Consider the following 26422-nt stretch of genomic DNA (forward strand, 5'->3'; position numbering starts at 1 on the left):
AATTTGGATGTATAAAAGCAGAAGAGGTCACAACCATTTATCAGGTGAAGCAACACCTGGAAACGATGGGTTATTTTCATTTTGATGGACCGTACCACCACTGATCCCAAAGGAAAGGCTGTATCACTCCAGTCATTTTTGATTCTTGTACCTCGAACTCCAATTTTTCTCTGACTTTAACCTTTGAGAAGGACCATACGGGAATATGGACTCTGAGAGAATAATTGGGATTACTGATCAAAACATAAACCAATTGCTGACAAAATAGTTAATATTTGGCCTTAATGTGCTTGGCAAACACACGCAGAAGGATAGAACTAAAATTCATCTCCACCCTCTTCACCATCGTGAGGTAAAAAGGAAAGCTCCATAAATAGCTTGTTTGCTATGCAGCAAACTGCTGAAAGCTGAGAAACAAAATCCAGAAGGGGAACCTAAAACCACTGATGACCTCTGCTACAGTATGACTTTGGCATTGAGCTATTTGTTTACCATGAAAGTTAAGGTCTGTTACATGGATTTCAATAGAGGATCTGCAGGCCACTGCGTCTGTGCGGTTATTACTGTACATTGTATTGTTTCCTGCAATTACATGCAATGTCTGATGTCTCAATAGTTCTGTCTTTCCACACAGCTGCTGCTGCACTGTAACTTCAAACCATTTGTCAAGACTGCCCTCATGAAACTCGGACAAAAGGTCAGCAGGGCTGTCTGATAAGTTGCAAACAGTTTTGCAAATAAGTTGCAATACATGAAGTGGTGAAAGGTACTGACAGACAGGACAGAAATGTTGCAAAGTGACTACAGTACTATGCTAAAAGCTAAGCTTTTGGTCAGCATCTTGACATCCCCTGCTTTGACTCAGTCACATTTTGTTTAAGGATATTGTAGTCCTGTGGAATACCTCATTGGGTTTTCCTGCATTTAAAGGTGCAGAGTCTGTGGACTCTTGCCTTTCTGTTGACTGAGGCCAGCATCCAGCAACAAAACATCCTCCAACACCCGACTAAACAGCATTTCCAGATCCAGTGGATGGGATCCCGCATGCCATTCAATTGCAGTGAAGACTGTAATGTGCACCAATCAAGGATCCTAAAAAAAAACATTCAATTCAGTCAACCAACCCCATTTCAGACTGATCACTGGCACAAGGGTCAGGGCACAGGACGAGCCCTTGCACATGCTAACAAATGCAACTGCCACTCACCGCCGATGGTTGCCATGGAGACCTTGCTGCCATTTCTGAGCTCGATGTTTTTGAAAGCTCCTAGCAAAGCCTGGATCACTGACGAGGAGGCATTGCCTATTGACACAAAGGCCGAGGGATTCCACCTCCCAGAAGCACAGCAGAGGACAATCCGCGCTGGAAAGTAGAGGGTGGGGGTTCATAAAATGGCTGGCTTGATGATTGGCAAGCCTTCCTATCCTTACAGCTTCCTTCCAAACAAAAACAAAAGTAAATAACATCAGTTACTCTTGGCTACAGGACTGGACAATAAAATCCTTCTTATTAAAAGTCATACCACATGGGACCTACTGTTCTTAAAACCCCACTCACATTGTTTACCCATAAAAGTAACAAACCCACACAACAATATCAATAAAATCAATTATTTTATCGGTTAACTATAGATTTACACATAGAATTAAACTCTATTGGCCTTCTTAGGCAGTATCTCAGAATGGATAATGATAATTCCTTTTGTTCACAGAGAGGAGATCTGCATAGTTTTTAAAAATAAATATACTTCATTTTCTGATGCTCTTGAGCACACCTCTAGCCAATATGCTAAAGGTAGCCCACTTGCAATAAGTTATCAGGTACAAGTGATTCTTATTGCTCCCCATTTTTGTGCCTCTGCTCTCACTCTGGGCCTGCACTTTCTCTTGGAGATGCTAGATCTTTTCCTAGTCCTGCTGTCCATGTTTGATGTTCAAAATTGTCATTTATTACTATCTAGTGCTTGAGTCACAAAGGGAATGTGATCTTTGTCAAGATCCACCCCCTGGTAGCAAATTTGCAACCTTGATTGATGAGGCAAAAGTGGGCTTGACGAGGCCTCCTGCTCTTCGACACCCACGTGACTTCGGGCTGAAGGGCTAATACTGTGCTGTGCTGTTCCATGCTCTATGACTTGACCTACCGATTTCCCACCGTAGTCTCCATGCGACCAAATCATGAGCAAGATGACCACACTACTGTTGCTGTTTCTGTGTGCTTGTTTCCTGCTGGTGCCAAAGAACTGAGTCCTGATCAAAGCTGCCACCACTGGTAGCCTTTCTCCATCCAGCTTGTGGTCCAGTACTCTTTTTCCACCTGCCAGTCTCACCATGTTTCCTCTCCAGCTCTGCCCTCGGCTGTCTGCACCTCCTGGCTGAGACCTTCCTCAACACACGGTTCCTCTTCTCCCCGCCAACCCCTGGGTCTCCCATGCTCCCCTCTATCCCTGATCTCATCCCCCTTCATTCCCCTAAACTATCTTCTGCCTACCCCACTTCCTCTGAACACCCCTCACCTCTGACCTTCCAACTCTTCCCTTCCTCCACCTCTGACCCCAGCTCTAATCCCTGCTTTGTCTTCACCATCCCTTCCCCTTTCTGTCCTCAGCAAGGGGCCCCTCCCTGTGCCTCCACCTCCTCACCTGAGTTCCGCACCACCACGACACCAAGCTCTTCTTCCATTACCTCCGTCTTCTTTCCCACCCTGCACTGATGGCCACTTTTCTCATCTTAGACACCCCACTCTGGTCTTCGTTTGCTCCTCAATTTTTCATCTCTGGGCACTGATGAGATATCAGCCGTCTTGACTTCATCACTCCCCTCTCCTATTCAAACTTCACGCCACCTGAATTCACTGCCCTCCACTTTCTCCACAGTAATCTCAATCACACCATCAAATCCACAGACAAGGGTGGTGCTATTGTAGTCTGGCCTGTTAGTCTACAATATCCCACCTCTACCTTGCTGAGTCCAGGCAACAACTCAGAGGCACCTCGTCTTACACACCCCTTGAAAAAGATCCCACTGGGGAGCATCAGGCCATTGTCGCCTGCACCATCACAAACCCTATCGGTTCCAGAGAACTTTCAGACACCGCCACTAATCTCATAGTTCCCTTACCTTGCACTACCTGTATCTACCTCCTACCAAGATACACAAACCTGACCGTCTGGGTAAAATTCTCTGCTTCTTTCTAGACAACAGACCCAACCAGTTCCCCTCCACAGGCACCCTCCTCATCTGGCAGAACTGGTCCTTACCCTCGACAATTTCTCTTTCAGCTGCTCCCACTTCCTCCAAACCCAAGGTGTAGCCATGGCCTCCTGCTGTGCCTGCCTTTTCATCTTCTCTGTGGTACGGTTCAAGTTCCAAGCCTATACTGGTGGCACTCCTCAACTCTTTCTGCACTGCATTGGTGCTGCTTCCTGCACCATTGCTGAGCTCGTCAATTTCATCAAATATGCCTGCATTTTCCACCCTGTCCTCAAATTTACTTGGTCCATATTTCACACCCCTTTCTCAATCTCTCTGTCTCCATTCCCGCAGCCAGACAACCTACTGATATCTTTTATAAACCTACTGTTTCCCACAGCTGTCTTGACTATCCCTCTTATCACCCTGTCACTTTTAAAAATGATATTCGCTTTTCTCAGTTCCTTAGTCTCTGCTGCCTCTGGTTTCAGGATGAGGCTTTCCATTCCAGAACATCAAAGATATCCTCTTTCTTCAAAGAATACTGTTTCCTTTCCACTACCATTGATGCTGCCTTCACCTGCATCTCCTCCATTTCCCGGACGTCGTCCTCAACCCATCTTCCAAAACATATCAGGGATAGAGTTCCCCTTGTCCTTACCAACCATCCTACGTGTCTTCTCATCCAGCACATCATTCTCCATAATTTCTGCCATCCTCAACAGGATCCTACCACTAAACACATCTTTCCCTCCACCTATTGTCCACTTTCCGCAGAGATCGTTCTCTACATGACTTCCTTGTCCAGTTGTCCCTCCTCACTGATCTTCCTCCTAGTAGTTATCCCTGCAAGCAGAACAAATGCTACACTTACATCTCCTCCCTCACCACCATTCAGGTCTCCAACCAGTCCTTCCAGGTGAGGTGACACTTCACCTGCAAGCCTGTCAGGGCCATCTACTGTATCCAGTTCTCCTGTTGTGGCCTCAGAAAGACAGAATGTAGACAATGTAGATGTGTCAAGCACCTTCGCCACATCCACCACAAAAGTTGGGATTTCTTGGTAGCCACCGCTTTAATTCTATTTCCCATTCCTATTCTGACATGATGGTTCATGGCCTCCTCTATTGACACAATCAGGCCACTCTCAGGATAAAGGAGCAACATCCTATATTCCTTCTGGGTAGCCTATAACCTATTTCACAAACTTCCAGTAATTTCACCCCTCCCCACCTCCTTTTCCATTCCCCATTCTGGTTCCCCTCTTACCCATTCTCTTCTCCTCACCTCCCTCAGTGCCCCTTCTCCTTCCCTTTCTCCCACGGTCCACTCTCCTCTCCTGTCAGATTCTTTCTTCTTCAGCCCTTTACCTCTTCCAGCTTCTCACTTCATCCTCCCTCCCCCACCCACCCACCTTCCTCCTCAGCTGGTTTCACCCATCACTTGCCAGCTCGTACTCCTTATCCATCTCCCTCCTTCTTATTCTGGCTTCCTCACTCTTCCTTTTCAGTCTTGATGAAAGGTCTTGGCCCGAAGCATCAACTGTTTATTTTCCCCCATAGATGCTGCCTGACCTGCTGAGTTCCTCCAGCATTTCACGAGCAAGAGAAAATCTGCAGATGCTGGAAATCCAAGCAACACACACACAATGCTGGAGGAACTCAGCAGGCCAGGCAATGTGTATGGAAAAGAGTACAGTCGACATCTCGACCCAAAACATGGACTGTACCTTTTTCCATAGATGCTGCCTGGCCTGCTGAGTTCCTCCAGTATTGTGTGCATTGTTCCAGATTTCCAACACTTGCAGAATCTCTTGTGTCTAACATTTCCTCCGGTCTCTGGTTACACACACCATATATGTACTCTTGAAAATCTTTGCATGCCATGTGTTCAAACAATACTGCAGGTTTTCCGACATGTCCATCTCAGAACAATAGTATTACTCCCCAGATGTGACTATGTCATTGTATTTCAGCTTGTTTTTCTTCTCTTCCTCCTATAATCACTAGTTACCGTGACAAATTTGGTCTACACACTTTCACAAACACTCCCTTTGTTGTCTCTGCCCTACCCAAAGCTGCAACATAAAGTAAGTTTGTTTTCATGTATTTCCAGTTCTGATCTCTCCTGCCCAATTACTAAAACAAAATCACCTTCCTCGTCTTGAATGTGGCCACATCATTCTTTTATGTCTCCTCCTTCCAGAGCCAAACTGATGTTGTTTGTTCTCCAGAACATCTTCACTCGTTCGTTCCAATGGCAAAGACCTCTTATTTTTCTCAAGCTTGCTGACTTCTCCAGCTGTCCCACCAGGAGAACATTCATTAGCTAATGCTTAACTACTAAACTTGCTGTTCCATCACATAATAAAATCCAAAACTTATCCACAACTTCTTGTCGTCCTGCTCCCAGAGCCAAGTAACAGGAGTAGAGCCACCATTCTATATTGAAGTTGGTCAGCACTCAACTAACCATTATGGCCACAACAACAATGTCACACCACATGGCACGGAGTTCATCTGCACTTCAAAGGACTCTAAGTTAATGCACGCTGTTGGGTTGCTGAATAATGACCTTCATGGGAAGAGACAAAATGATAAAATTGTACAAGATTGGGTAATCATCCTTTTCAACACACATAAGGTCAGGCAGCATCTATGGAAATGAATGAACAGTTGAATTTTGAGCCGAGACCCTTCATCAGGTCTCCACCTCAAACACCAACTGTTTATTCATTTCTGCTGAGTTCCTCCAGCATTTTTTGAGTGTTGCTCTGGATTTCCAGCATCTGCAGACTTTCTTTATCTATGAATCATCCTTTTGCTTTTTTTTTGGCTCCACAGTTACAGCATTAATTTTTATGTTTCAAAGTCGTCTGTGACCACTTTGAGATCCTCCAATGGAAACGCACAGAGGCTGTGAATGAAATTTAGTTACATTTTACGTCCATCCCACAATGTGAGGGAGAAAAAATATTTGCGTTAAGACTCCGTCACAATGTACAGACTTGTGAATTTAAAAGTCTAATGGCTTGTAGAGAGAAGCTGTCCCATAGCCTGTTGGTCCTGGCTTTAATGCTACAGTACCATTTGCCAGACAGAAGCAGCTGAAACAGTTTGTGGTTGGTGTCTGGTGTCCCTGATGATCTTCTAGGCCTTCTTTATGCACTTGCTGTTGTAAATATCCTCAACGGAGGGAAGTTCACATCCACAGATGCACTGGGCTGTCCATACCACTCTCGGCAGTGCCCAGCGATCAAGGTTGGCGCAGTTCCTGTACCAGGCAGTGATACAGCCAGTCAGGATGCTCTCAGTGATGCCCCTATAGAAGGTCTTGAGGATTTGGGGACCTATGCCGAACTTCTTCAGTCGCTGCAGTGGAAGAGACGCTGTTGTACACAACATCCCAAATTACCCACTTCCCTGTCACAACTGGGTATAGGATTTTGCCCCAAGGAATTCTTGCCTCACAGAACTAGAGTGGGAGTAAGTCATCCTTGACTGTGAAGAAAACAAAAAAAAAACTCAATAAATGGTCAAGAAATACAAGAGGATAAAGCTGGCATGTCAAATCAAAAAAGTCAATGTTAATTGAGTCCACAAAAGACCCAAGACTGGCACAGAGTCAGATTGGCACTAGTAGGTCTGGCAGAAAGGGGTGCCCAAACAACTTACTATTCATTTAAATTTGAGATGATCTAATTAGCAATGCAGAACTGCACTTAATTAGTTCCCATGCAAAAACCCACTGTGCATAAGTTTAACAAATGGTAGTTGGTTTCCCCAACCCACAGAGTGTACAACACATTTGTCTTGTTAAGTAAACATAGTGGGCTCGAAAATTCTTTTGCAAATTACACAATGTCAAAATTCCTTTGGACATTTGAGGCCCCCGAATGACACCGGCCACTCATGTCAAACAGAGCTGGAGAATCTGTTGCGGTGTAAGATAAAGGGAGCCCAGTTCTCTGATTCCTTGCCAGGGCAGGTTCCTCCTAAAGTCCATGAAGTATTGTGGCTCGACAGGGAATCGGGAAACAGGATGACCCTACCGTCATTGTACCTGACCCAACAATCCCATCAGCCCAGGACCACAAATGGATTGTACATCCACAATTCCCTTGCAACCAGAGCACGGTCCAATCACTTGTCTCATCCTGCCATCTACTGTCACCCAATCACAATCACCACTCCTGCTCCAGTTCAGTTTCATTCCATCTTCCCAAGTCCCATCTACTAATCCTCCAACAGACCTCACCCACATATTCCCTTATCTGCAATCCCCAGTTATCTCTTCACCACCTGCGCTCCCATCCAAGTTCCATGCCCCAGCTGGCTTCTGCTGTCACCTCCCATTGCTGAAACTAGTGGCAGAAAGGCCTTTGAGTGAACTTTGGTATAAGGGTTATTCTATCATATATGAAGCTTTGGGTATAGTGAAAGGTATAATTTTACTTCAGGATAATCCCCATAAAACCAGAGCAGGTTCGGGGTTCTGGAACTTCCTCCATAAATGTCTTCCTCTTGCTAGCTTCCCACTCACCCTTTAAACCCTGCCCCTCTGATCCAGGCTTTTGTCACTTGCATTAATTCTCTACATGAATTAATGCTAAATGTTGTCTTAACATGATTTGATGACCTGGGCCATTTTATTGTATTGCAAAATTCTATAAAATTCATTCAATTAGTTTCCCATTTCATCAGAAGTATAATACTGCAACACCAGCAATATTAGCCAAATAACACCAGAATTATGCACTCAAAACCTCGAGTCTGTCTTGAACACACAGCCATCCGAGGGTCAAGTTGAGCCACACTGAACAAGCCAAGCTGACAGGGATATTATGTTGCATACATTCTAATGGGTGCAAATTATTGAGCTTCTGAGACTTCATTAATCTCTTTTCAACATTAGATCATTTAAGCAGTTTGACAACTTGAGATAGCCAAGAGGCTGTGGCATTTCCATCTGCATCTGAGAAAGGAGGGTCTGCAGCTGTGGATAACATGTTACAGGACCCAGTGAGGTCCCCAGTTAACAGAACAGGCTACTCACGCCAGGGGTTTCCCTGGCTAACAGGCTACTCACGCCAGTGGGTTCGCCAATTAACAGAACAGGCTACTCACGCCAGTGGGTTCCCCAGTTAACAGAATAGGCTACTCACGCCAGTGGGTTCCCCAGTTAACAGAACAGACTACTCACACAAGTGGGTTCCCCGGCTAACAGGCTACTCACGTCAGTGGGTTCCCCGGTTAACAGGCTACTCACGCCAGTGGGTTCCCTGGCTAACAGAACAGGCTACTCATGCCAGTGGGTTCCCCGGCTAACAGGCTACTCACGCCAGTGGGTTCCCCAGTTAACAGGCTACTCACGCCAGTGGGTTCCCTGGTTGACAGAACAGGCTATTCACGCCAGTGGGTTCCCCAGTTAACAGGCTACTCACGTCAGTGGGTTCCCTGGTTGACAGAACAGGCTATTCACGCCAGTGGGTTCCCCAGTTAACAGGCTACTCACGCCAGTGGGTTCCCTGGTTGACAGAACAGGCTATTCATGCCAGTGGGTTCCCTGGCTAACAGGCTACTCACGCCAGTGGGTTCCCCAATTAACAGAACAGGCTACTCACGCCAGTGGGTTCCCCAGTTAACAGGCTACTCACGCCAGTGGGTTCGCCAATTAACAGAACAGGCTACTCACGCCAGTGGGTTCCCCAGTTAACAGAACAGGCTACTCACGCCAGTGGGTTCCCCAGTTAACAGAACAGGCTACTCACGCCAGTGGGTTCCCTGGTTGACAGAACAGGCTATTCACGCCAGTGGGTTCCCCAGTTAACAGGCTACTCACGCCGGTGGGTTCCCCAGCTAACAGGCTACTCACGCCAGTGGGTTCCCCAGTTAACAGAACAGGCTACTCACGCCAGTGGGTTCCCTGGTTAACAGAACAGGCTACTCACGTCAGTGGGTTCCCCAGTTAACAGAACAGGCTTCTCACGCCAGTGGGTTCCCTGGTTGACAGAACAGGCTATTCACGCTGGTGGGTTCCCTGGTTGACAGGACAGGCTATTCACGCCGGTGGGTTCCCCAGTTAACAGGCTACTCACGCCAGTGGGTTCCCCAGTTAACAGAGCAGGCTACTCACACCAAGCAGAGCTACAGAGAGCTGAAGCAGGTGGTAAAAGGAGGCTGACATTTCCTGATACCCTGTTGGGGCACAATCCTTGAGGATTATGTCTGAAAGGAAATCAGGAATTCAGCACTTAATTCCACACAACAGGATCCCATGCATTGCAATGAGATTCGACCAAATAATCTGCTTTTCTGAATAATACCAATGTGAGCTTGAACAATGGAACCTGATCTTTCATCAAGGTGCAGTCCTCGGGACTCAATAATGGATTGAGCAATTCCATATAATCACCTTTTCCTCTCTTCCCTTTCCATGGACTTGGCTGTATCTATCTGTTGAACAAGTGCCAATGAAACAGAAGGTTTTACACACAACAGATATGTAGCTCCATGGCAACAGGTGCACCTTTCAGAATGAAATTCTATTCCTTTGACGTGAACACTAACACTTGACTTCAACTTCAGTCCAGTACTGATGGATTGTGGCACTGTCAGAAATGCTGTCTTTGAAATGCTACATCAGACTGAGACTTCTGGTGATGTGAAAGATCTTACAGACCTCATTTTGAAGAAGACAAAAGATTTCCTAGAATCCACAAGAATAAGTAAACCAGTATCACTAATAACAGGCTAAAGCGATAATCTCCAAATGTTGAAAATCCAAGGGGAGATTTGGCCCAGTGGTAATTACCACTGGATCAGTAATCCAGAGACCCAGTTATACTCTGGGGACATGAGTTCGATCCCAACACGGCAGATGGTGAATTTGAGTGACCAAAAACTCATCTAATGTCCTTTAGGGAATCTTGCATGGCAAGTAATAGACAGAGTTAAGTGGTCCCACAACCAACGGATCAGATCTAAGCCGTGAATGGTGATGGACCATCAAACAACTTACTGGAGGAGGAGGCTCCAAAAATATCCCCATCCTCAATGAGAGAGGAGCCCAGCACTCCTGTGCAAAAGATAAGGCTGAGGCATTTGCAACAATCTTCGGTCAGAAGTACTGAGTAGATGATCCAGTTCGGCCTCCTCCAGAAGTCCCCAGCATCCCAGATGTCACTATGCAGCCAAACCACGTGATATCAAGAAACAGCTGCAAAGGCTATAGGCCCAGACAAAATCCTGGGAATATTCCTAAAGACTTGTGCTTCAGAACTTGCCACTCTACTAGCCAAGCTGTTCCAGTACAGCTACAACACCGGCATCTACCCGGCAATGTGGAAAATTGCCCAGGTATGTCCTGTACGCTCGAAACAGGACTAGTCCAACCCAGACAATTACCACCCCATCAGCCTACTCTCTGTCATCAGCAAAGTAACAGAAGTAGTCATCAACAATGCTATCATGCAGCACCTACCCAGCAATAGCCTGCTTACGGATGTCTAGCTTGGGTTCTGTCAAGGCCACTCAGCTCCTGACCTCATCACCTCCTTGGTCCAAACATGGACCAAAGAGCTAAATACCAGCCCTTGACATCAAGTCAGCATTGGACCAAGTATGGCATCAAGCTGCCCTAGCTAAAATGGAGGCAATGGGAATGAGGGGGAAAACCCTTTGTTGGTTGGAATCATACCTGACACAAAGGAAGATGGTTGTGGAGGTTGGAGGTCAATCACCTCATCCTTAGGACATCACTGCAGGAGTTCTTCAGGAAAGTGTCCTAGGACCAACTATCTTCAGCTGCTTCATCAATAACCTTCCTTCCATCATAAGGTCAGGAGTGGGGATGTTTGCAGATGACTGCACCATGTTCTGTATCATTTGTGACTCCTCAGATAATGAATCAGGTCATACCCAAATGCAGCAGGACCTGGACAATATCCGGGCTTGGGCTGACAAGTAGCAAGTATCCTTTGAGCCACACAAGTGCCAGGCAATGACCATCTCCAACAAGAGAGGCTCTAACCATTGTCCCTTGACATTCAGTGGCATCACCATCACTGAATCTCCTACTATCAACATCCTGGGGGTTACGGTTGACAGGAAATTGAATTGGAATAGCCATATAAACACCGTGGCTACCAGAGCAGGTCAAAGGCTGGCAGGGGGGAAGAAAGAAAGACAAAGAGAGAGCAAGAGTGAGAGCGAGAGAGAAGGAGAGAGGGAGAGAGAGGGAGAGAGAGGGAGAGAGAGGGGGAGAGAGGGGGAGAGAGGGAGAGAGGGAGAGAGAGAGGGAGAGAGAGAGAGAGAGAGACTGGCGTATGTCAAATTGTCGGGTGAATAATTAGATTATGTTCTTTTTGTGGACTTTGCTTTTGATTGCTCAGTGGATAGAGGGTGCTGAAGCTTTTTTTTTGCTTGAAGTAGCTGAAGCAAGTGGGGAGGGTCAATGCTTTGCTGCTACCTGAGCATGGGAGGGAGGAGTGGGGGGGCTTTAGAGTTCTAACATTTTTACCGTCACTCTTTGGGGTACTCTTCTGTTTCTGAAGATGTCTGCAGAGAACAAGAATTTCAAGTTGTATATTGTACACATTCTCTGATATTAAATAGAATGATTGAACATGATTGGCTGATTAGATATTTGCAATGCTGAACAGGGTACAGGTGTACCTAATAAGCTGACCACAGTGTATATGAACTTTATAACACATTTATTTTGAACTTCTAATTGTTTTCTTGTTCTGTCCCAATCTCCCCTGATACTTCTCATATCTAGAATCTGGTGTTCCTTGAAATAACAATTAGGGAGGTAGAGAGAATATGTAAATACCGCTAAGTACCTTTATTGTCTCAATGGAAGAACACGTAAACGTACACAACCAATACCTGTGTGCACACCAAATAACTTTCCTTGACCTTGCATGAACAGTCAAAGAACAGAAAATATAATACCACTTTAAAAGGAGTTTCTGCTGCTGAACACATGCTCCTTGTAGTCCCGTTTAGAATTTCCGCAAATCTGCAGGGGCGTCTCCCATCCACGAAAGTTGGTTTCCTACAGAGTTTCCACTGCCAGCACACTTGAAGCATTTGCTTTATATTCATTCCTCACCAATTCAAATATGACATTCCAGTGCCATTGGCCACCCGGTCATCTGATTGACTTTTAACACCTTGGTATTGGCTCTGCTCCAGGCCAGCCTCCCTTGATTGCCCTCTTCCCAGCAAGTGACAATCGGTAATTTATTCTCAATCAGAAACCATCTTGAATCACACAGACCAGACACAAACCCTAATGTTCACAAACCTGCATTATATATCCAACCAAAGAGACACCTCACAAATAACTTATTTGGAAATGATCCTTAACTCTGCAGATTACCTGAGGCACCCTTGTGTCGATTTTAAAACACAGATCAAGCCAAGTGATCAACTCACAAAATGGATAACAGAGTGCCTTCATAAAATGGCACCCTCCATCCCCTCCCTCATGACAAGAACAAAGGCAATTGGTCTGTCTGCTTCCACTGTCCTTGATTCATTCGAATTCACTGATTTGTAGACTGTAGTTCCTTCTGGCCAACATCTCCCTCCTCTTGATCCAAAGATTCTTATCTTAGGATCATTATCCTTCTTTATTCTATTGATTGCTCGTAGGTGGCCATGAGCCCCAGCAGGTTTTGTACATTATACAAAGATGAAGATACCATTTACTTACTGAATTCATACACTCTGTACACTGAGAATCATCTTCTCTCTATTACAAAACCTCTTCCTTTTGCACAACTTTAGCCTTTCACCTTCTAAGTTGATGCTCATTAACAATACAATCATCAGTGTACATAAAATTGATATCACAGCAGAATCTGATACTATCCTCACTCATCGATGAACTTGAACATTTGATCCCCAATTACAAAACTTATCCCAAGAGTCTGAATCATACTATATGGTATTTGCTTTATCAGGCAATACACACAAAATGCTGGTGGAATGCAGCAGGCCAGACAGCATCCATAGGAAGAAGCACAGTTGACATTTTGGGTCGAGACCCTTCGTCAGGACTAACGGAAAAAAGAGATAGTAAGAGATTTGAAAGTGGGAGGCGGAGGGGGAGGGGGAGACCCGAAATGATAGGAAAAGACAGGAGGGGGAGAGGATAAAGCTAAGAGCTGGAAAGTTGATTGGCAAAAGGGATACAAGGCTGGAGAAGGGAGAGGATCATGGGATGGAAGGCCATGGAAGAAAGAAAGGGGGAGGGGAGCACCAGAGGAAGATGGATAACAGGCAAGGACTTGTGAGAGGGAAAGAGAGAGAAAGAGGAAAAAAGAGATAAATAGATAGATAGATAAATAAATAAATAAACAAACAAATAAGTAATTAGGGATGGGGTAAGAAGGGGAGGAGGGGCATTAATGGAAGTTAGAGAAATCAATGTTCATGTCATCAGGTTAGAGACTACCCAGACGGAATATAAGGTGTTGTTCCTCCAACCTGAGTGTGGCTTCGTCTCGACAGTAGAGGAGGCCATGGATTGACATATTGAAATGGGAATGGGACGTGGAATTAAGATGTGTGGCTACTGGAAGATCCTGCTTTCTCTGGCGGACAGAGCGTAGGTGTTCAGTGAAACGATCTCCCAGTCTGCATCGGGTCTCGCCAATATATAGAAGGCCGCACTGGGAGCACCGGACGCAGTATATCACCCCAGCCGACTCACAGGTGAAGTGTCGCCTCACCTGGAAGGACTGTCAGGGGCCCTGAATGGTGGTGAGGGAGGAAGTGTAAGGGCAGGTGTAGCACTTGTTCCGCTTACAAGGATAAGTGCCAGGAGGGAGATCAGTGGGAAGGGTTGGGGGGGACGAATGGACAAGGGAGTCGCATAGGGAGCGATCCCTGCCAAAAGCAGAAAGTGGCGGGGGGGAGAGGGAAAGATGTGCTTGGTGGTGGGATCCCATTGGAGATGGCGGAAGTTACGGAGAACTATATGTTGGACACGGAGGCTGGTGGGGTGGTAGCTGAGGACAAGAGAAACCCTATCCTTAGTGGGGTGGTGGGAGGATGGGGTGAGAGCAGATGTGCATGCAAGGGGAGAGATGCGTTTGAGGGCAGAGTTGATGGTGGAGGAAGGGAAGCCCCTTTCTTTAAAAAGGAAGACGTCTCCTTCATCTTGGAATGAAAAGCCTCATTCTCAGAGCAGATGCGGTGGAGATGGAGGAATTGCGAGAAGGGGATGGCATTTTTACAAATAACAGGATGGGAAGAGGAATAGTTCAGGTAGCTGTGAGAGTCTGTGGGCTTATAGTAGACATCAGTAGATAAGCTGTCTCCAGAGACAGAGGCAGAAAGATCTAGAAAGGGGAGGGAGGTGTCGGAAATGGACCAGGTAAACTTGAGGGCAGGGTGAAAGTTGGAGGCAAAGTTAATAAAGTCAACGAGCTCAGCATGCATGCAGGAAGCAGCGCCAATGCAGTCGTCGATGTAGCGAAGGAAAATTGGGGGACGGATACCAGTATAGGCTTGGAACGTGGACTGCTCCACAAAGCCAACATAAAGGCAGCATAGCTGGGACCCATACGGGTGCCCATAGCTACACGTTTATTTTGAAGGAAGTGGGAGGAGCCAAAGGAGAAATTATAAAGAGTAAGGACCAATTTCACTAGACGGAGGAGAGTGGTGGTAGAGGGGAACTGGTTGGGTCCAGTGTCCAGGAAAAAACGGAGAGCTTTGAGGCCTTCCTGGTGGGGGATGGAAGTATATAGGGACTGGACATCCATGGTGAAAATAAGACGATGGGGGCCAGGGAACCTGAAATCATTGAAAAAATCCAGAGCGTGTGAAGTGTCACGAGCATAGGTGGAAAGAGGTTGAACAAGGGGGTTAAAACAGTGTCGAGGTATGCACGAATGAGTTCGGTGGGGCAGGAGCAAGCTGAAACAATGGTCCGTCCCCCACTTTTCCTTCACTACATCGACGACTGCATTGGCGCTGCTTCCTGCACGCATGCTGAGCTCGTTGGCTTCATTAACTTTGCCTCCAAATTCTACCCTGCCCTTAAATTTACCTGGTCCATTTCCGACACCTCCCTCCCCTTTCTAGATCTTTCTGTCTCTGTCTCTGGAGACAGCTTATCTACTGATGTCTACTATAAGCCCACAGACTCTCACAGCTATCTGGACTATTCCTCTTCCCATCCTGTTGTTTGTAAGAATGCCATCCCCTTCTCGCAATTCCTCCGCCTCTGCTGCATCTGCTCTCAGGATGAGGCTTTTCATTCCAGGACGAAGGAGATGCCTTCCTTTTTTAAAGAAAGGGGATTCCCTTCCTCCACCATTAACTCTGCCCTCAAACGCATCTCCCCCATTTCATTCACACCTGCTCTCACCCCATCCTCCCGCCACTCCACTAGGAATAGGGTTCCCCTTGTCCTCACCTACCACCCCACCAGCCTCCGGGTCCAACATATAGTTCTCCGTAACTTCCACCATCTCCAATGAGATCCCACCACCAAGCACATCTTTCCCTCCCCCCACTTTCTGCTTTCCGCAGGGATCGCTCCCTATGCGACTCCCTCGTCCATTCGTCCCCCCCATCCCTCCCCACTGATCTCCCTCCTGGCACTTATCCTTGGAAGCGGAACAAGTGCTACACATGTCCTTACACTTCCTCTCTCACCACCATTCAGGGCCCCAGACAGTCCTTCCAGGTGAGGCGACACTTCACCTGTGAGTCGGCTGGGGTGATATACTGCATCCGGTGCTCCCAGTGCGGCCTTCTATATATTGGCGAGACCCGATGCAGACTGGGAGACCGTTTCACTGAACACCTACGCTCTGTCCGCCAGAGAAAGCAGGATCTCCCAGTGGCCACACATCTTAATTCCACGTCCCATTCCCATTCCGATATGTCAATCCATGGCCTCCTCTACTGTTGAGACGAAGTCACACTCAGGTTGGAGAAACAACACCTTATATTCCGTCTGGATAGCCTCCAACCTGATGGCATGAATATTGATTTCTCTAACTTCCGTTAATGCCCCTCCTTCCCTTCTTAACCCAATCCCTAATTATTTATTTATTTGTTTGTTTGTTTATTTTTCTCCTTTTTTTCTCTTTCTCTCTCTTTCCCTCTCACAATAATTCCTTGCCTGTTCTCCATCTTCCTCTGGTGCTCCCCTCCCCCTATCTTTCTTCCAAGGCCTTCTGTTCCATGATACTCTCCCTTCTCCAGCATTGTATCCCTTTTGCTAATCAACTTCCCAGCGTTTGGCTTCATCCCTCCCGCTCCTGTCTTCTCCTATCATTTCAGATCTCCCCCTCCCACTTTCAAATCTCTTACTATCTCTTTTTTCCGTTAGTCCTGACGAAGGGTCTCGACCCAAAACGTTGACTGTGCTTCTTCCTATAGATGCTGCCTGGCCTGCTGCGTTCCACCAGCATTTTGTGTGTGTTGCTTGAATTCCTAACATCTGCAGATTTCCTCGTGTGTGCTTTATCAGCATGTCTTAATAACTTTTGTACGTCCAGTCCATAGATGGATTATCTCCTCTGCCTTCTCCAGGTCATGTGTCAAGTCTGCAGTCAAACGAGTAATCAGTAGTTCTTTCTGGCCAATTGAATTGCCATGCAAGACAATGATGCAACCAGTCAGGATACTTTCAATAGTTACATCTGTGGAAGTTTGTTGGTGTTTGGTGACGAGCTGAACCTCCTTTACCTCCGAAGAAAGTAAAGGCGCTGGCACAGGTGCTTTCCTTACGATATCATCTATGTTCTGGGTGCAAGACAAGTCATCCAATATGTTAAAGCTCAGGAATTTAGAACTGCTGACTCTCCACTGCCAACCCACCAATCCCGGCTGACACAAGTTCAGCCTCCTTCCCTTTCATTAAGTCAACAATCAGTTCTTTACTGACATCAAGGTAAGTGACCTATCTCACTCCAAAAAGCTGCTTTATCCTTTGGTTTTCAAAGGTGTGTCCGATATATAATACAGGGGACTGTGCTGGTGGAAACATCTATCATTATGTGACATGGTTGGTACAGGTCTGTCACTATATAAAACCACAGTACAGGACTGGTGGGTACAGGTTTGTCACTGTATAAAACCACAGTACAGGACTGGTGGGTACAGGTTTGTCACTGTATAAAACCACAGTACAGGACTGTCACTATATAAAACCACAGTACAGGACTGGTGGGTACAGGTTTGTCACTATATAAAACCACAGTACAGGACTGGTGGGTACAGGTTTGTCACTATATAAAACCACAGTACAGGACTGGTGGGTACAGGTCTGTCACTATATAAAACCACAGTACAGGACTGGTGGGTACAGGTTTGTCACTGTATAAAACCACAGTACAGGACTGGTGGGTACAGGTTTGTCACTATATAAAACCACAGTACAGGACTGGTGGGTACAGGTTTGTCACTGTATAACACTGGGTGCTGTGCTGGTGGGTACAGGTCTGTCACTATATAAAACCACAGTACAGGACTGGTGGGTACAGGTTTGTCACTGTATAAAACCACAGTACAGGACTGGTGGGTACAGGTTTGTCACTATATAAAACCACAGTACAGGACTGGTGGGTACAGGTTTGTCACTGTATAACACTGGGTGCTGTGCTGGTGGACAAAGGTTGTTAACTATTTTACACTGGGAGTTGATTGTGGACTTCGGGAAGGGTAAGACGAGGGAACACAAACCAATGCTCACAGAAGTAGAGAGAGTGAACAATTTCAAGTTCCTGGGTGTCAAGATCTCTGAGGATCTAAACTGGTCCCAAAATATTGATGCAGCTATAAAGAAGGCAGGGCAGCAGCCATATTCATTAGGAGTTTGAGGAGATTTGATTTGTCACCTAAAACATGTGAAAACATCTACACTTGTGCCATGGAGAGCATTCTGACAGGCTGCATCACCGTCTGGCATAGGGGGATTACTGTACAGGATCAAAAGAAGCTGCCAAAAATTGTAAAATTAGCCTGCTCCATCATTGGTACTTGCCTCTGTAGAATCCAAGACAACTTTGAGGAGCGATGCCTCAGAAAGGCAGCTAGGACATGCCCTCTTCTCATTGTTACCATCAGGTAGGAGGTACAGAAGCCTGAAGATACTCAATCAGCGATTCAGGAACAGCTTCTTCCCCTCTGCCATCCAATTTCTGAATGGACTTTGAACCCACGAACACTACCTCACTTTATTATGTAACACGCTGTAATGTTTCACTGCTAATGTAATGGCTTCTCTGTAACAGCAATGTTTGGGTTATGACTGGAGATAACGGGGCATGTTAGCCAATGAGCGGGATGTTGTTCTTTCTTGTGTGTCCGAGAGCTGGGAATTCGCGGTCTTTTGCCGGGAGAGATGAGGAGAGAAGACGCGAATGGAGAGAGTTGGCAGACCTCGGACAAGGTGGACTTGGAGCGAGGGTCTGAAGGTCAGCGACGATCAGAGGAGGTCGATGGTGGACGAACGGCCTTATCAGTGAACTCCAACCTTGCGCATGAGACTGTTTCATGAGAATGGGACCTTTTTCTTTTTTTGTTTTCTTTACTAACCATATAGTCATATTAAGAATTATAATGCTCAATCATTTAATCGCATATTGTGTACTGTGTTATTTCATGATACTGATTTGTAACAGGGGACACATCGCACAGCATCCACCCAAACGAGATTTCTTAAGTTTGGCCGGGCCAGGGGCTATCATCCCCTATATTAAGCCGCTAGCCGAAGCGGCAGTTACATTTATTATTTCTGTTTTTGCACTATTTTAAATTTAATATTTAATATACATAGACCTACAGTCATTCATTTATGTAATTTTTTCTATATTTACCATATATTGCATTGTACTGCTACTGCTAAGTTAACAAATTTCACAACATATGATAATAAACCTGATTCTGATTTGGGTACTGTATGGGCAGAATAGGTCTGTCACTGTGTTACACAGGGTACAGTACTTGTGGAAATAAGTCTCTTGTTGAATCTAATTGTGATTTCAAAGAGGTCTCTCAAAGATCTGGGACAGACATAATGGCAGCAAGATTTTTTTTGAATTCGCATCATTCCCACAGGATTTCCCAAAAGCTTTTGAGGAAGGCATATGTACGTGAAGCGCAGGGAATCCCAGAGCGAGCTGGTGATGCAACATACAATGAACATCGAGGATAGGCAGGGAGCTTCCTTACCAGGGCATTGAGAAATGTTTACCCTGCTGAGCAGAGGTCATGAACAACTCTATTTTTAAACCAACTGCTGTCTAACTTGCTGAGAATTTCCAGAATTTTCTGTCTGGTGGGAATAGAAAAGGCCCAGGGAAATTAAAATAAAATCATGGCAAGCAGAACAAAAACTGGATAATGCAAAGCCTTCAAAGAGTACACAAAATGAGGAAGAATCGACAGCTCATATTCTCTATATTATTTATTTATTATCATGTTTTCTTCTTTGTATTTGTGCAATCTGTTGCCTTTTGCACACTGGTTGTTTGTCTGTCTTTGTTGTGTGCAGACTTTCATTGATTCTATCGTGTTTCTTTGTACTTACTGTGAATACCTGCAAGAAAATTAATCTCAGGGTAGCATATACTGACATGTATCTATTTTTATACTAAACTTACTTTGAACTTTGAAGACAAGAAGGACACACAGATATTTTTAAACTAAAAGGTTTAGAGAGATTTTCTTCCCACAGGGTGTTCAGTTTCAGAACCAGGTTTAGTACCACAGGCACATGCTGTGAAATTTGTTGTTTTACAGCAGTAGCACATTGCGATACATAATAACAGAAATTATAAATGGCAACAAGAAATATATATAAAAGAAGAAAACTAAATTTAATAAGTAGTACAAAGAGTGAGAAAAAATGCATGAGTTCATTGTCCATTCAGAAATCGGATGGCAGAGGGGAGAATCTGTTTCTGAGTTGCTGAGTGTGTGCCTTCAGGCTTCTGCACCTCATTCCTAATGGCAGCAATGAGAACAAACATGACCTGGGTGATGGGGGTCCTTAACGATGGACGCCGCTCTTTTGGGCCATTGCCTTCTGAAGGTGTGCTGAACGCTGAGAGGGATAGTGCCTTAATGGAGCTGGCAGAGTTTACAACTTTCTACAATCGGGTGCAGTGGCCCCTCCATACCAAATGGTGGTGCACCCAGTTAGAATGCTCTGCACGGTATATCTGTAGAAATTTGTGAGAGTCTTTTTGGTGTCATACCAATTCTCCTCCAACCCTTAATGAAATATACAGTAGCTGCTTTCATGCCTTCTGTCTGTTGTATCAATATGTTAGGGCCAAGGTAGATCCTCAGAGGTGCTGACTCAACAAGCTGATCTACCTTGCTCCTGTACGCCTCCTCATTACCAGCTGAAATTCTGCCAACAGTAGTGGTGTTGTCAGCAAATGTACTGATGCCATAAGAGCTGTGCCTAGCCACGCAGTCATGGGTGTAGAGAGAGAGGAGCAGTGGGTAAGCACGCATCCTTGAGGTGTGCCAGAATTGATGGCCAGCGAGGAGGCGATGTTATTTTTGATCCACACAGACAGTGGTCTCCTGATGAGGAAGTTAAGGATCCAGTTGCAGAGAGGTACAGAGGGTTAGGCTTTGGAGCTTGGTGATTAGTACTGAGGGTATGATTGTTTCGAACACTGAGCTGTAATCGATAAACAGCAGTTTGACATAGGTATTGCTATTGTCTCGATGGTTCAGGCCTGAGTGAAAGGCCAGTGAGTCCTTGTTTGTTTAGGCAAGAGTTGATTCTAGCCATGACCAACTTCTCAAAGCACTTCAGCACAGTACACGTGAGTGCCACTGGGGGATAGTCTTTGAGGCAGTTCACCCTGTTCTTCTTGGGCACCGGTACAACCCTCGTCCTTTTGAAACAGGTGGGAAACTCCAACTGCAGCAGTGAGAGATTGAAGATGTCCTTGAACACTCCCACCAGTTGGTTGGCACAGGTTTTCAAAGCCCTGCCAGGTACATCAAAAGGGCCTGACGCCTTGTGAGGCTTCATCCTCTTCAGAGATGCCTGACATCTGTCTCCAAGACAGATCACAGGGTCCCAGATGCTGAAGGTATTTGCACAGGTGTAGTTTTACTCTCCCTTTCAAAGAAAGCATAAAAGGCATTGAGCTTATCTGGGAGTGATTCATGATGTTATGCTTCGCCGTGTAGGAAGTAATGGCCTGCAAACCCTGCCAGAACTGATGTGTATTCAATTCTGTCTCGAACTTCAATCAGAGTTGTTTTTTCAACCTTGAATAGCCTTCTGTAGGTTGTACCTGGACTTCTTGCATAGTTCTGGATCACTGGTCTTGAATGTCACAGATCAAGCCCTCAGAAGACTATGAATCTTCTGTTTCATCCATGGCTTTTAGTCTTGGTATGTTCTTGAAGGCACACACTCACCCACACAGGTCTTGATGAAGTCAGTGACAACTGTGGTGTATTCTTTCAGACTCGAAGATGAATCTCTGAATATTGTCCAGTCCACCGACTCAAAGCAGTCCTGTAAGCAGCCCTCCACCTCCATTGAACAGAAGGACAGCCAGAGGATCGAACTTTCCAAAGTTTGGGCTTGGGATGGCACGGTAAGTGCTCTTGATAGTGGTTTAACAGTGGCCAAGCTCCTCTGGTTCCACGGGTGATATGTTGGTGGTAGCTGGTCAGAGACTTCTTCCAACTGGCCGGGTTGAAATCTGCTGCAATGATAGGGAGGGCATCAGGGTCGCAGTTTCGTGCCCGTTGGCCTGTGCCTACCTGGTGTTGGCCTGAGGCAAAATGACATTGGCCTGAGCTGGTTACAATCCGGCATGCAGTGAAGGTGGGTCACCTCACGATATAGAAGTAGTATCAAGATCAGCACTTGAATGCCCAGGCATTGAGGGTTTTGCATAAAGTGCTGGTAAGTGGAACTGGTACAGACAGGCATTTGATGGTTGGCATGGACATGTCAGCCTGTGTCTGCTCTGTATGATTCTGTGACCCTGACTCTAAAAAACTGAATAAACACCACGTGGCCTTTTAGCAGTTCTCATAATATACTCCATCAAAGTGTTAGCCTTTACTCTTCTCAGTCTCACTCAGTTACAGAATCATCTACTCAGTTACACAAAGCCTTTGAAGGGAAAATCCTACTAAAAGTAGTGGATTTGGCCCAGGACATCACGGGTAAAGCCCTCCCAACTATTTAGCAGATCTACATGAAACACTGTCATAGGAAAGCAGCATCTATCATCAGAAATTCCCACCACCCAGGTCATGCTCTCCACTCACTGCTGCCATCAGGTAGAAGGTAAAAGAGCCTCAGGACTCACACCACCAGGTTCAAGAACAGTTACTACTCCTCAACCATCAGGCTCTTGAATAAAAGGGAATAACTACATTCATTTGCCCATCCACTGAGATGTTCACACAACCAATAATCTCACTTTAAGGTCCCATTATCTCATTATCTCATGTTCTTGTTATTTATTACTATTTATTTATATTTGCATTTGCACAGTTTGTTGTCTTCTGCACTCTGGTTGATCTTTCATTGATCCTGTTTACAGTTACTATTCTATAGATTTGCTGAGTATGACAACAGGGAATGTATGTGGTGGCATATATGTACTTTGATAATAAAATTTACTTTGAACTTTACTGTTCTCGTTCACTGACGATCTCTCTTGGAAAATGGAATGGAATAGTCCACGTACCCATGATCAGCAGCAGGTTATTGAGTCTTTGAGCACAGAAATGGGTTCTTCAGCCCATCAGCTCGATGCCAAATACCAAGTATTTCTTTACACTAATCCTACACTAATCCCATTTTATTCTTCCTACATACCTTTCAGATTCCAGCACTTACAATTGTCCAATCAACCTAGAAAAAAAGTGCTTCTTTGGGACGTGGGAGAAAACTGGAGAACCCCCAGGGGAAATCCATGCAGTCACAGAGAGAAAACGTGCAAACTCCACGCAAACAGCCCGCAAGTCAAGATACAACCACGCTCACTCGAGTTGTGAGGCAGCCACACACCATGCCAATATCTCCAAAGTCAGTTTACCAATGTGGATCTTCATCTATTTCATCTACTCTGACCCAATAATGTAACTCAGTCACAAACTATCCACCCCTTCCTTCACAATATTCCCCGCCGCCCCACTCCAGTATCTTTGTGAGCCATCTCCAAAGTGCTGGCATAATGCATGCCACACTGGAATACTTTTCCAGATGCAGAGTGTGTCCATGAAGAATTAAGTCAAAATTAAAGTTAAAGTAAATCATTGCCAGAGAACATATATGTCACCAGAAACTAACGAGATTCACTTTCTTGCAGGCATTTACAGGAAAATAAAGAAATATAATAGAATTTATGAAAAACTATATATAAACAGAGGCTGACAAACAACAACGTGCAAAAGACAAATTGAGCAAATAGAAGATAAATAAACAACTCTGAGTACAGGAGTTGTAGATCCTTGAAAGTCAAAATGCTGGAGGAACTGAAAAGGTCAGGCAACATCTCTGGAAATGAATAAACAGTCGACATTTCGGGCTGAGCCCTTTCATCATGACTTGGCCCAAAACGTTGGCTGTTTATTCACTTCTATAGACGCTGCCTGACCTGCTGACCTCCAGCACTTTGTGTGTCTGTTCCAGCACCTGCAGAACCTCTTGTGTTCTTGAGGCTGTGGGTTAAGGAATCAGTTCGGAGTTAAGGTGAGCAATGTTATCCATGCTGGTTTAGGGCTGTAGCTTCCTGAACTTGGTGGTGTAGAACTTATGCACCTTTTGTCCAATGGTAGTAGCAAGAAGAGTGCACGGCCTGAATGGTGGGGAAATTAATTAACGTGAAATTGGATAGAAATATGTCCTGTAAAATATTAGCAAAGGCCTATGTTGGATTCAAGCCTATATCCCAGTGGTGAAAAGACCAGCACGTTGATATGACCTGTTGCGCCATCTTCATCCTCGTACTTTATCGTTGTTTGTTTGCATTTGGGTAGCAAACATAACAGCTTTTGATTGGAAGCAAACTATTTAATGAACATAGTAAAATAATAAAAACTCCAACTGCTGAAAAAGGATCGTAAAGCAGAAATTGGTGGAGAGATTCAGCAGGTCAGGTGGCATCTGTGGAGAGAAAGAGAAATTGTGGAACAGAAAGGCAGCATCCATTATCAAGCACTCCCACCATCCAGGCCTTGTCCTCTTCTTGATACTGCCCTTGGGGAAGTAGGTACACGAGTACTAGGTCCCTTTCAAGGACTCTACAACTCATGTTCTCGGTATTATTTATTTACTTGCTCACTTATTGTTACTATTGTTTCATTTGCACAGATTGTCTTTTGCACCTCGGTTGTTTGTCCATCTTTGTGTGTAGTTTTTAATTGAGTCTATTGCATATCTTTCTTCTACTGTGAATGCCTGCAAGAAAATGAATCTCAGGGTCGTATATGATGACAAATACATACAAAGATTATAACTTTACTTTGAACTTTGATGAGCACTGTATTCTGTGTCTCACAATTTTTTGTTTTTGCTTTCTTCTATCCTAATTCACCTTCCATTTTTAGATATGTCTACCATGATGAAGCTTTCGCCATGATGTAGACACACTAATACCATTTGTGGCACTGCCACCCTATCAGAAGCTGCACCTGTCCTCCCCTCATTGCAACTTGAAATATGCTTGACTTCTCACTTCTCCATTTTCAGGGAAGGACCATCACCCTGAAACATGAGCATGGTTCTTCTCTCCCCAATTCCTCCTAATGCCCCAGCTTCTTACGGATGTGTGTTATCCGTATGCGTGGCTTCACTTCATCACCTGAGTTACCTATTATTACTCAGTGAGTGAATTCTTCATCCAGTTGTCCCTGTCTGCCTCCAGCCTGTTCATTCAATAAGTGTTAAGTGTCATGGCAAATTGTATTAGACTGGCAGACGGCCACCTACATCTCCCTTGCACTGAATTAAGAGTTCAGTGGAAGAAGCCATTGTCAGAGTACCCTGTGATCTCATGTTTCTATTGGAATAAAACATTGTGGCTTTAAGAGCTTATTTATTTCCCTGATCAGGTGATTACAGTTTCAGTGAGCTGCGGCAGTTGTTGCTGCCCTGATCCATTGTGGGGATGCAGAGCCACTGGCCAGCTGTGGTTATCTAACACGTCAGGTACATCTTGATGGGATCGCAAAATATTTCCAGTGTTTAATTGGGGTCATGCTTAGAAAAAGATTGAAACTTTTGAAGTTAGGATTTATGGTTGCGCTTTCAAATTTAGTCTCAAAGAACGACAACTCACTGTATTGTAAATGGCCAGTTGGGTCCCCCGTCTCAGTTCAGTCAGAAAACCTCGATTCTCAGTCACTGCCAGCAAAACATTTGGTTGATACCTCATTACAACGGCAAACTTTTATTGTACAAACACGTTATGTGTCAATGGTTTATTAACCGATTCTAAAACAAACACTAAAATGCTGCAATTTTAAGAAGGTGAGCTATGGACCCAGATACTTACTGTTGATTCCCGATGACAGAAAGCATATGCTTCCTCTGTTATCTCACCATCAGTTCCAGTGTCCTGCATCTCTGAGAGTCATAGACCACCACAGCACAGAATATGTATATGAAGGATGTAAGTAATAAAGTCAATTCAATTCAAAATTATGGCTAGAATTGCATCCAAAATATAAAAAACTTTTTTTAAAAATAAGCATTGGAGCTTTTTTTTGAGGATATAACTAGAGAAAAGAGAAAATCAATGGATGTGTTGTATTTTGATTTTCAGAAGCACCTTGATAAAATCCTACCGGGGGGCTGGTGTACAAGCACAAGGGGTGGGGATAAAATACTGATGTGAATTGAGAATTGGTTGACAGTCAGAAAACAGTAGGGATTGGGGGTCCCACAATGATCAGAGCTTGGGTCCCAACTTTTCACAATACATATTATAAGCTGGATGAGGGAACCAAAATTCATAATTCTAAATTAATTGATGGCGAAAAGCAAGGTGAGATCAGTTGTGAGGATCTGAGTGACTGAGCAGATGACTTCACTGGGGGAACCAGAAAAGGAGGGTTCTACTTGAAGATCGATGGATGAGGAAATACTGATCTACAAGGGAATTTGGGTGCTGTTGTACACCAGTCACTGAAAGCCAGCACACAGGTGCAGAAAGCAGGTGTTTTGTTGACTTACCTTGCGAGAGGTTTTTGTG

The 26422-nt window shown here is 45.0% G+C and overlaps 1 long non-coding RNA gene across 1 annotated transcript in view; it reads right to left on the reverse strand.

The window, feature by feature from the left end:
* LOC134344129 (uncharacterized) overlaps positions 1-11414 on the reverse strand; it is a 47176-nt gene extending 35762 nt beyond the window's left edge. The window contains exons 1-2 of the long non-coding RNA XR_010017366.1: positions 10891-11414; positions 1208-1437 (exon numbers count right to left, since the gene is read on the reverse strand). This is a non-coding gene — a long non-coding RNA (uncharacterized LOC134344129). The remainder of the gene's footprint in view (positions 1-1207; positions 1438-10890) is intronic.
* Between the last annotated feature and the right edge of the window lie 15008 nt (positions 11415-26422).

Source organism: Mobula hypostoma, chromosome 3, assembly GCF_963921235.1.
Source record: "Mobula hypostoma chromosome 3, sMobHyp1.1, whole genome shotgun sequence".
In the NCBI taxonomy this organism is placed as follows: domain Eukaryota; kingdom Metazoa; phylum Chordata; class Chondrichthyes; order Myliobatiformes; family Myliobatidae; genus Mobula; species Mobula hypostoma.